Source organism: Artibeus jamaicensis, unplaced genomic scaffold (assembly GCF_021234435.1).
Source record: "Artibeus jamaicensis isolate MK-2021 breed Jamaican fruit bat unplaced genomic scaffold, CSHL_Jam_final scaffold_474, whole genome shotgun sequence".
In the NCBI taxonomy this organism is placed as follows: Eukaryota; Metazoa; Chordata; class Mammalia; order Chiroptera; family Phyllostomidae; genus Artibeus; species Artibeus jamaicensis.
In genome coordinates, this window is record NW_026522046.1 from 16,211,752 (window position 1) to 16,220,639 (window position 8,888).

The 8,888-nt window shown below is 35.1% G+C and overlaps 1 pseudogene; it reads right to left on the bottom strand.

The window, feature by feature from the left end:
• Positions 1–215: 215 nt before the first annotated feature.
• Positions 216–315, bottom strand: LOC119043473 (uncharacterized; annotated as a pseudogene).
• Between the last annotated feature and the right edge of the window lie 8,573 nt (positions 316–8,888).

Genomic DNA, 8,888 nt, shown 5'->3' on the forward strand with positions numbered 1-8,888 from the left:
CACTCAGTAGTAGTCTATGGACTAGATATATTAAATTTGTTTATCCATTCGTTTGTTGATGAACATTTGACATTCTTTCCAGATTTTTATTATCTTGAAGCTACTATAACCATTTATGTACAAATGTTGTTGGGAACACCTGTTTTCATTTTTGTTGGACAAAGACTTAGTGAAGTTGCTAGGTTAAATGGTCAGGGTATACTCAACCTTATTTTGAAAAAACAGAATGCTTCAGAAATCTGTGTGTCATCCTTGCACAGGGGCCTTGCTAATTCCTGCCTCGTTCCAATTTTAGTCATGGTATGTGCTGCCAAAGGGACCTCCATATGCCTCCTGTTAAGACATTGTCAAGCTCTTTGACAAAAATGGGTGTGCTATATTATTTCTCCAATTTTTAAAAAAAATGTATTTATTTATTTGTAGAGAGAGAGGAAGGGGGGAGAGAAACACTAACATTTGAGAGAAACACCAATCAGTTGTTGACTTGGGACCTAGCCCACAACCCACGCGTGAGTCCTAACTGGTAGTTGAACCAGCAACCTCTTTCTTTGAGGGATGACACCAACCAACTGAGCCACGCCAGTCAAGGTGGGTGTGCTACTTTATACTTCTACCAGCACTGGGATTCTGTGAGGTTCCCAGTTGTGCCACACCCTTGCCAACATTTAGTACTGTAAGTCTTTAAATTGGAGCTCTTCTCATAGGTATACAGTGGTGTATTATATCATCATGGTTTTAACTTGCATTTCCTTAATGACTAATGATTTCGGATGTTGAGCATTTTTTCATACACTTATCTGTTGTTCATATAAGTTCTCTGGTGAAGTGTTTGTTCAAATCTTTTGCCCATTTTGGTGACCTTTTATTAATTGTAACATTCTGTTTTCTGGATAGAAGTCCTTTATCTGGATTATGTTTTGCAAATATTTTATTAAAACCGTGGCTTGAATTTGATTTTCTTAACAGTATCTTTTTTTTTAAGATTTTATTTATTTATTTATCTTTAGAGGGGAAGGGAAGGAGAGAGGGAGAGAAACATCAACGTATGGTTGCCTTTCGTGCATCCCCTGCTGGAAACTGGCCCGCAGGGAAGCAGCCTGCAACCCAGGCATGCGCCCTGACTGGGAATTGAACCTCAATCCTTTGATTCGCAGGCCTGCGCTCTATCCACTGAGCTACGCCAGCCAGGGTTAACAGTTTCTTTTTAAAAGAAAAAGGTTTTAATCTTCATGAAGGAGGTCAACGTTTATGTTTTTGCAACTGGAGATACAATTGTTCCATTATCATTTGTTGAAGATGCAGTTATTTCACTATTGAATTACTTTGGTATGTCTTTGTCAAAAATCAAATGATCTTTTATGTGTAGGTCTGTTTTGGGGCTCTTTGTGCTGTTCTGTTGATCTCTATGTGTTTTTTTAAGAATACTTTAAAGATTCTATTTATTTTCAGAGAGAAGAGAGGGGGAAGGAGAAAAAGAGGTAGAGAAATATTGACATGAGAGAGAAACATGAATTGATTGCCTCTTGCATGCCTCCCACCTGGGACATGGCCTGCAGCTCAGGCATGTGCCCTGACCAGTAACTGAACAGGTGACTTTTCAATCTGTGCAACAACACCCAACCCACTGAGCCATGCCACCCAGGGCTTCATGTCTGTTCTAACACTAGCACCACAGTCGTGAGTAATACAACTTTATAGTAAATCTTGAAAGAGGTAGTGCATTTCCTCAACTTTGTTCTTCTTTTTCAAAATCTCCTACTTTAGATTTTTTGTATTTACATATAACAGTATTGAATCTCAAAAACATCGCACTGAGCACAGAAGCCAGACATAAAAGGTAGTATTATGTTATTCTAGAAAAGGCAAGAGTAATCTAGTCTTAGTAACCAAAATCAGATGAGTGGATGCCTGGTCTGGCGGTGGGAGTGGGTGACTGGATGGAGAAAATGAGACTTTGTGGGGCGATAGAAATGGGCAGTGACTGCCCATAGATGCAAGGTTTCCTTGTAGGGGGACAAAAACGTTCTGGAATTAGATAGTGGTGATGTTTACATAATCTGGCATGTTTACTAAATTACTAAATACCACTGCACAGTACACTAAATGGGTGAATTTTATAGTATGTAAATTATATCTCAATTAAAAATAATAAAACATAATAAACCAACTTTACTTTCCTGAGATAAACATTCCTTGAATGTGATTTGTTACCATTTCTATATATTGCTGGATTTGATATACCAAAATTCTGTTAAAAGATTTTTCTGTCTATGGATATGTAGTCTTTTCTTGTAATTCTTGGTTTTAAGCAGCATATACTATAATCATAAAATAATTTTATTGGATGTATTTATTTCTTTTTTAAATGTTTAGTAGAATTGAGCAGTGAAGCCATTTCAATCTGGAGGTTTTTTGTGGAAAGGTTTTGAATTATAAACTCAATTTCTTTAATAGATACAGACCTATTTCTTCTTGAATGACTTTTGGTAGTTTGTATTTTTTTCTGTGAATTTTCCCATTTTACCTAAAGTTGTCAAATCCATTAACATAAAGTTGTTTATAATACTCCCTTATTTTTCCTTTTTTTTTTGAGGGGTCTATGATGATATTCCTGTTTTCATTCAGGTAGTGATAATTTATGTCTTCTCTCTTTCTTCATCAAGCAGGTTAGAAATTTATCAATTCTATTAAAAATTTCTATTAAAAGAAATACTTTCAGTGTTACTGACTTCCTTTGTCCTATTTCATTGATTTCTGCTCTTGGTTTTATCCTGACTTTTTTCTGCTTACTTTCAGTTTAATTGCTTCTCTTTCTAGTTTCTTAAAGTAAAAACTTAGATTATGTATTTGAGCATTAAGCTAGAAATTTTCCTCTGTATACCGATTTAGCTATCTGTCATAAATTTTGATATGTGGTGTTTTCATTTTTATTTAGTTCAAAATATATTTTAATTTCTTTTGTGATTTCTTTTTTGAGTTATTTAAAAATGTGTTGTTCAATTTCAAAATATTTGGGGAGTTTTGGGGATATTTTTCTCATTCATTTCCATTTAATTTTGTTGTGATGTCAAGGCTTGTAAATTTATTGAGACTTCTTTTAAGATCTAGAATAAGATCTATATTTGTGAGTGCTCTGCTAGCATTTGAAAAGAATGTGCTTTCTATTGTCATTTGGTGGAGTGTTAAACAGAACGTTAGTGCCCAAGCTCAAGTATCATTGGTACTGTCTACTTGTTCTAGCAATTACTGAAAGAGGAGTGTTGAACTCTTCAATCATAATTGTAGATTCATGTATTTTTCCCTTCTATTGTATCAGTTTTGCTTCATGTATTTTGAGGCTGTTTTCAAGTGCATGAATATTTAATATTTTTATATCTTCCTGATGAATTGACCTCATTATAATTATGAAGTATTCTTTTTTATCTGTTATTCTAAATTCAAATTTTTCTTAAATAGAGCCATTATAACTCTCGATTAGTGTTTGCTTGGTATATTACTTTATCCGTGTCTCTATATTTAAAATGGGTTTATTGTAGATGGCATATAGTTGGGTCTTGCTTTTATATTTTTAATGTAAAATATAACTGACACTGTGGAATTATGTAGTAAAATATACATCATGTAAAAATGGACCATTTAAGCCATTTTTAAGTGTACATTTCTGTGCCATTCGCATTGGTGTGGAACCGCAAACACTGTCTGTTTCCATGATTTTAAAATTATTACAAACAGAAACTCTCTACCTATTTAACAATAACTCTTAACTGTCTCCAGCCCCCAACCCCCGGTAACATCTATTCTACTTTCTGTTTCATTGAATTTGTCTATTCTAGGGGCCTCAGGTAAGTAGAATATTTGTTGTTCTGTGTCTGTTTCTTTCACTTAGCATAATATTTTCATGGTTCATTCATGTCGTATATATTATGTATCAGAATTTTAATCTTTGTGCAGCTAAATAATATTCTATGGCATACATATACCACATTTTAAAAGATCATTTAGGCCCCTGGCCAGTGCAACTCAGTTCATTGGGCACCATCCCACAGAGCAAAAGAGCACCAGTTCAACTCCTGGTCAGGGTAGATGCCTAGGTTGAGGGTTTGGTCCTGGCTGAGCATGTAGGAGAGCCAGCCAACTGATACCTCAATCCCTCTCTTTCTCTCTCCCTTCCCCTCTGTCTAAAAAAGTTACATTAAAAAATCAGCCAGTTTTTGCTTTTTTATCTTGTTTTGTTTGTAGTGTTTGGACCATTTATCTTTTAAAATTTTTTTATTTTTTTAAATATTTTATTTATTTATTCTTAGATGGAGGGGAGGGAGGAGAAAGAGAGGGAGAGAAAGATCAATATGTGAGAGAAGCACCTGTTGGTTGCTTCTCACACACACTCTGGGGACCAGGCTGCAATCCAGGCATGTACTCCGCCTGGAAACTGTGAATCGAACTGGTGACCTTTTCCTTTGCAGGGCAACACACAACCAACTGAGTGACACCAGTCATGGCTGGACCATTTATCTTTAATGTAATTATTGATATAGTGGGGTTTAAATCAATATTTTATTATTATTTTTCTATTTGCCTCATCATTATTCCTTATTTCCACTTCTTTAGGGTTCCTTTTTTCAGTATAAATTTTATTTAAAATATTAAAATTTTTATCTTTAGAAGATCTATCTGAGACTATTTGTATCTTCCTTACTTGTGTATTCTCATCTCTTTGTGAGCACACAGTGCATATTTATCACAGGAATTTTAGAACACATGTCTGTTCATTTTATTATCTCTGTTATTTCAGGGTCTGTTTCATTTACTAATTTTTTGCCTGGTTACAGATCATATTTTCTTATTTCCTTGTATGTCTGGTGATTTTTTAATTAAATAACGATTATAAATTTTATTTCTTTAGTGCTACATTTTGTTGTATTCCTTCAAAGAAAGTTAGACATTTTTTTTGGTAGATAGACTACTTTCAGATTAGAGTTTTGTTTTTTTTTTAATCACATTAAGGCTTGTTTTTATGCTTTTAAAAAAAGCTTCTAAAATAGCTTAGTTCTAGAGCTAATTTAGCCTTCGTTCTAAGGCATGGCCCTTCTTAGATATTCTCAGATCTCTGTTAAATGGCTGAGTATTCAACCAGACTTCCCCACACTGGATGGAGGAAATTCAAATTTTTTCAGGCCTATGTAATTTCTGGGAATTGCTCACTGGCTTACTTTACGGGTTCTCAGTCATTAGTCTTTCCTCACAAGATTTTCATGCCTAACAACAAGGGGTTGTATCTTATCCATACGCAGGCTGATATTCAGCAAAAACTTAAAGGGATTCTTATGCAGATTTCAGGACCTCTTTCTCCGTTCAGCACTCTCTCCCTCTCTCTGCTTTTAAGATTATAGATTCCTGGCCTACCCAAACTGGTTTCCTCAACTCAACAAGATGCTGACTTCTTTTTCCCCATGGCTTCAGAAACTTCTTACTCAAGGCAGTAATCTGGGATATTCATAGAGATTCTTTCGGGGATCCAGTTCTACACTACCTGATGTCTAATGTTTGAAAATTGCTATTTCATCTATTTTGCCTGATTTTTAAGTTGTTTATGGTGGGCAGACAATTTCTGTAGCAGTTAACCCTTCATAGGTGGAAATGAAAATTCCCCTCTCAAAAATGTCAGAGCCATTAAGTTGACATGGAGATAAAACTGATGACAAGACAGTAGAGGAAACATGGTGAAAGATGAGACTGTAACATCCAAGGTCAGTTTTTGAGACATTTACAAACCTATGTCGAAAAAGAGTTCCTATTTTGAGTACCACTCATGGTCACTCACCAATTGCCCAGGCTGTCCCTCCCTGTATACTCCAGATCACTTCCGAGGTTCTTTATGACCTATTTCTTTTCAATGTCTTTGGATTCGAAACATTTTGATGTCTATATGATATCTTTCTATTCACAAAGATTAATGAGGTTCTCCAAGTTTAGGTATCCTTTTTTTCCCCTATGAAACTGTACATCCTGTAGGCCTACACTACTGTGCATTTAGTGAGGATATTTAATTACATTGAAACTCAAGAGTCCATTGCTAAAAGCAGCTAAAAATTGATCTGAACACAATGGCAATGGCTTTCTCATTAGTGTTACCATGTTGTTAAAGTTTTTTTGGATCTCTAGTTCCACAAATACACATTTGGACTCATACAAAAGGAGTCATTCTTCTGTAGATGTAAACTAAAAAACAGCAAAATGAGATCCTCCCCCCACCCAGTCTTTGTGCTGACGGAAGTACTGTGGTTTTTGCTATGTTCACAAGCTGACAAACTGGACAGTACATTTTTCACATTGTTTTAACCCATGTAAATTTTTCGAAATAAATGGTTCCTGCCTGCCAAGCCTCAGTGAATAACACTGACTTTTTTCTCAATCCATGAAGCTTACCACATGGATTACATATATGCATTACTCATACAACACAATTATTGGCCCATATGCCAGAATGAAATATGATTTTACAGTTGCCTCTAGAGCACACATTTCCAGCTTTGGTTCCACATATAAGGAGACAGATTTGCAACTCTTTTTTTACACAGATTCAAACACATTTCACCTCAAGAAGTACATGCTCTGTAGACTAGTTCTTCTGTGGTAGGAAACTCTTGCTTCTTTTCAGACAATCTGTCACCTATGAAAAAAAGAGCAACACTGCACTGTCTGCTTTGTTAAAACTTAAAACAGGTCCAAAGGAAAAAGTGCCTTGGAAATCCTTCACTGATTTGTTTTTGTAGAACAGCTGGTGATGAGGCTCACTGTACTAATCATGTCCAGTTGCTGCTGGTCGAGTTGCACATTCAGGAAATTCATAATTAGGTGGTTATATCCCCTGAGTTTCCCCTAAAGCACTCCTTACAACTCTCTTACGACTCTCGATTTGTCTTTTTCCTTGTCATTCAAAACAAGCAACAGGGACACACACACACACACACACACACACACACACACACACACACGAGAGAGGGAGAGAGAGAGAGAGAGGAAAGTTGAAATGGAATTTAAAATAGTAATGCCTCTAAACTAAACCAAATTGTCTTATGACTGTTGACCCTCTCTTAAAATAGCCCCAGGATGTATATGTATTTGTGTATGTGTGCGAGTACTTCGCAGAAACATTGAAAAAAGTTTAAAAACATTTTAAAAGTATGTTGTCCTTAAAAATTGTGCTCTGGAAGGTTCGTCTGCTTGTTTTGATTTTAAAGAGTGTGGATTTAAGATAAACTTGTACTGTCTGAACTTCAAGGGTTAAATTTTAACATTTTATGCAAACTGCATATATTTCCTTATTCTATCTATTCCCCTCCCTGTCCTCCCACTCGAGATTATTTGATAATTAATACAACGTTGAAATTTGTAGCTTTAAGTTTGTCAGCCCCCCTGCTGATTTTTAGCAAGTTTCTCAGTTCTATATCAGAAGATCTGGCTTCTAATATATACATTGAAACAGCAGGATTTCTTGGATTCTTTATTAAGCAGTTTTAGTGAAAATGAAGAAAAAAATGCTCCATAAGTTTAACTGTGGTGAGGAATATGTATAATTATTTTCCTAATAATCATGTACTACTAATTGTTAATTCAGAGATATAATGGAAATAAACAGAGGTTCAAGTTAAGTACCATATAGTAGTTAAGCAAAATGAAAACCAAATAGAATTCCTCAAAAAGTCAAACATAGGATTGCCATATGATCCAGTAATTTCACTTCTTGGTACCCCAAATATCGAAAACAGTTAAACAAATATATGTACACAAATTTTCATAGCAGCACTATTTCCAAATAGCCCAAAGGTAAAAGCAATCCAAATGTTCAGCAGTGGATGAATGGATAAGCAAATTGTGATATTTACATATAAGAAGGTATCATTCAGCCATAAAAAGGAATGAAGTACTACCACATGCTACAACATGGATGCATCTTAAAAACATGCTAAGTGAAAGAAACCAGACACAAATGCCACATGTTGAATGATTCTATTTAAATGAAGTACCCAGAATAGGTAAATCTATGATACTGAAAGCAGATTGGCTCTTGCAAAGGGACGAAGAAGGAGAGAATAGGAAATAACTGCTTAATGGATACCGGACTTTATTTTGGAGTGATGAAAGTGTTTGGAACTAGATAGAAGCAATGTATTTAATGCCACTGAAATGTTCACCTTAAAATAATTTTATGTGCTATGAATTTCACCTCAATAAAAAAAGTTTAAGTTAAAAAAACAATAAAACGTGTTTTCCGTAAGGGCCAAGTACTTCTTAGAGGTTGTAGAACTTGATATTCTTAACAGAATTATAGGTAGAACCACAGTCTAGAAAAACAATAGAACTTTGCTTTATTTTTTCCCAAAAGCTAACTTAAAATATTAATTCACGTGTTAAAAACAAGACTTGTGAACATGGCAATGGTCACTTTCATATGTTTTCCTCTAAAAATAGGTCCTTACATTAATTATTTCATAATTATTATGGTATCCCCTCATATCAAATATAAACTCCTTTTGCAGGAACTCTTTCTCCACTCCTTAATTTTACTAAATACAAATTGATCACTGAGGAAGTCTAATACAGTCTTTTCTTATCTTAAGGAAGAAAAGAGCTTAGAAACCGAAAGAAAAGGGCAGTTGCATTTTGGATTAAATTATTCTTTCAAGAAATATACAAATAAAATTGTAAAAAAATAAAACGGTACACCTAAGCAAAAGAATACAATGGATGAAGTTAGGCATGAGTGATTGCCTTTAGCCTATCTGAGACTGCATGTCCTCCCTGGCCCCCAGGAGGGACTAGACAAGTAGCCTGAGTCGTCCTTTCCTGGGGGGAGCATGAGAAGATGGGGCGGAGACAGACTTCCT